Genomic DNA, 3,356 nt, shown 5'->3' with positions numbered 1-3,356 from the left:
TCAAGCAATAACAATAAATATATAAAGCAACATAATAATCATGATAATAATAATAATAATAATAATAATAATAATAATAATAATAATCATAAAATTATAATAATAATAATAATAATCATAATCATGAATCATAAAAATAATCATAATCATAATTAATAATCATAAATCATGTTAAAGCATAATAATAGCAAGATCTTGGGCATGATACTAACAAGATTAATAACAAACCCTAGCATGTCACTAACAATAAAATCAAAGCTTTAACCCTAACATGATACTAACAATCATAAATATTAGAAAGAACATAAAAGGTATCGCACTTTTAATCATACTTGATATTAAAATTACCCTAGACATGATACTAGGAATCATTATTGTCACCCTAAACATCAAATTAAGGAAAACATCCTAACATGATACTAGGAATCAAAATAACAATCTAAGCATGATTTCTATATCATAATATCAATAAAAACCATCAAAATACTTACTTTGATGCCTCGTACCTCTTTCTAATAACAAAATACACGCGTTAGTAACTTCAACAAAAATAATAAACAAAATAATTAAATTAAATAATTGAAAGAGAAATTTGGGACCAAACCCTCAGAAATTAAACCTTTCACGTCTAGGACGAAGGCAACTTCGAATATGGCTAGGTGTATCTAAATCTAATGAATGCGGAATTTTGTATGTAAAAGGCTAGTTTAGGAAAAAAAAAAAAAGGGAATAATCAAGAGAATCTTGATGAGAGTAGAGAGAATCGGTGATTGTAGGTGAAAACTGGTTATCAAAAACGGAGTTTTAGCACGTTATCTATAGAGAAAATCAGCCAAAAAGATAAAATATCAAAACAGAGCTCTGGCGCACAAAAAACCGGATTAGCGTCAACGCTGGCTATTGGCGCCAGACGCCAACATTAGCGCCAAGTGTAGCGCCAGGCGCTACAGCTGGCGTTTGGCGCTGATTTGGAAATTCACGCGTTTTCTTAAAATCAGATAAAAAATGTCGTACAGGAGGATAAAATCGTATTTTTCCTTAAAAATGCTCTTTGATTTTAATTAAAACTCTGAAAAGTCAACAAAAGTCAATTTATCAATGCTAATTGAATTAGGAATGAAAATAACCTTCTAGAAGAATCTAGACACTACTACAAAAATGCTCAAAGAGACCTTAAGTTAGAGACCATTTAAATAAATATATGGTCTCTTGGACTCAAGAGACCATATATTTCAAATAAATAGTCTCTTATGTATAATCTTAGAGAGATAAAAATGTATCAAAGACCATCTATTTTAAATAAGTGGTCTCTCCTTCTTTTTAATTAAATAAATTAAAAAAGAGAGACCATTTATTTAGGAGAAGTGGTCTCTCCTTTTTTTTAATTAAATAAATAAATAAAAGACAGAGACCACCTATTTACAAAATATGGTCTCTCCTTTTTCTAATTACCATATTTTCATAAAAAATGGGTCAAGCCCAAACTATCTAATGACAAAATGAAACCCTAATAGTGTTTCTTAAATTACCTCAGTCGTCACTCACTATTTCATTTCCTCTTTCACTCAATTCTCTTTCTCTCTCCTCTCTCTTCTCTCTCTTATTTTCAATTTTTTCCATTAAATTTGCTGATAGAAGCTCGTGAATTTGATTATGATAAGGTAATTAAATTGTTAAGGTAATTAAATTGTTAAGGTAATTCTCTTCACTTAATTTTTCTGTGTTTTTATGCGTTTTGTTTCTTCAATTTCTATAATTTACTTGTTTTTATGGGTTTAGTTTCTTCAATTTTAGTAATTACTTGTATTAATCTGATTAAAGTTCGTTTATGCTATAAGTTCATTTGTTTAAGCGATTTTTTCATCATCTAATTATCCGGCTTTATTTGATTTTATGAGTTCATTTGTTATTTCTTCATCATTTGTTTATGCGATTTACTTTGATTTTTTCATGAGTTCAAATTCGTAGTGTATTGGTTTAATTCAAAGTTTTCTGTAAGTGTGTGATAATTGTTGATGACTCCTATATTTTGTTATGTTTATTTAGAATTTCTTTATGGATTTAATATAAATCTTACACTTTAATTTTGATTTTTTCATGATGATTTGAATTATTATTAATTGTTTATTTTTGTTTCTGCTTGCAGCATAATTAAATTTCTTTTATTTCTAACCGATTGTGATGGACTTCCCCTGATGATCTTCCAAGGGAGGACTTGGACAATGGGTTTTAGCAATAGACGACGAAGTTTATTCGAACGAAGATGTTAAAGAAGCTTGCGATTTGATCTTCGAAATAATTTTTTTTTTTCTTTCAATTTTTTTTTTCAGACCGCCGGCGACGCCACCAAGCATCGTCGGACGCTGGTCTTTTTCAGGTTCCTCTTTTTTGTTTTTCTTTCAATTTTTTTTATTCAGATCTAAAATTTCTGGTTTATTTTCTTTAATGTAATTTTTTTTGATAAATTTTAATTTCGTTTGAATTTGTTTTAAATAATTACATTCATCATTTTTAGTTTTTTTATTTAATTTCGAATTAAGTATTTAATTTTCACCTTTTTAATTCTGAAATTTTAAATAAACTTTCTAATTCAAATGTTTGTTCGTTTATCATTATAATTATTTGTTAATTTTAGATGTTTTGGAAAAAATTTCAGGTTAAAAAGTGTAATTGAAGAAGATTGCGTGTTGAATAGTTCGACTCGCGAGATTGCTGCACAAGATCTACTAAGTACTAAGAAGGCATTTTTTTTTTCTTTTCTAAATGAATTTGGATTATAGAATTAATGTGTATTTTTTTAGTATGGGGTTTGTATAATTTTTTGCAAGAATATTGATTGTAGTTTTATATTATTAATGAGCATGTTGTATGAGTATTGAGTAGTGTATAAAATTTTGCATATATGAATTACATGTATGCATTTTGCTGTAAATGATATAGGAATTGTATATAGTATTTGTTTAACTGAAATTATATATATTAAAAACGAATAATATTTTTTTTCAAGAAAAAAAAAAAAAGAGACCATCTACAAATAGGTCTTAGTTTTTTAAAAGTTGAGACCATCTATCTGAAATAGGTGGTCTTAGTTTTTGAAAAACTGAAACCATTTATTTGAAATAGGTGGTCTTAGTTTTTGAAAAAATTGAGACCATTTATTTGAAATAAGTGGTCTCTCTTTCTAAAACAAGAGACCACTTTTGATGAAATGGTCTCTTTGGCCAAAGAGACTTGTGAGCTAGAGACCACCCCTAAGGTAGTCTCTTTGGCCATTTTGATATGGTCTTTTTGGCCAATTTTGTAGTAGTGAGAATACCAAAATCATTCCTAATTGCATTAGGAATGATAAATCATAT

At 27.9% G+C, this 3,356-nt stretch overlaps 1 long non-coding RNA gene across 1 annotated transcript; it reads left to right on the top strand.

Moving 5' to 3' along the window:
- Nucleotides 1-1,434: 1,434 nt before the first annotated feature.
- LOC145634809 (uncharacterized) lies at nucleotides 1,435-2,916 on the top strand. Its single transcript, XR_014113587.1, has 3 exons — nucleotides 1,435-1,695; nucleotides 2,147-2,377; nucleotides 2,657-2,916. It is a non-coding gene; the product is annotated as an uncharacterized LOC145634809 (long non-coding RNA).
- The last annotated feature ends 440 nt before the right edge of the window (nucleotides 2,917-3,356 follow it).

Source organism: Chenopodium album, chromosome 6 (assembly GCF_948465745.1).
Source record: "Chenopodium album chromosome 6, dcCheAlbu1.1, whole genome shotgun sequence".
Lineage (NCBI taxonomy): Eukaryota > Viridiplantae > Streptophyta > Magnoliopsida > Caryophyllales > Amaranthaceae > Chenopodium > Chenopodium album.
This window is presented reverse-complemented; position numbering and strand designations above follow the sequence as displayed.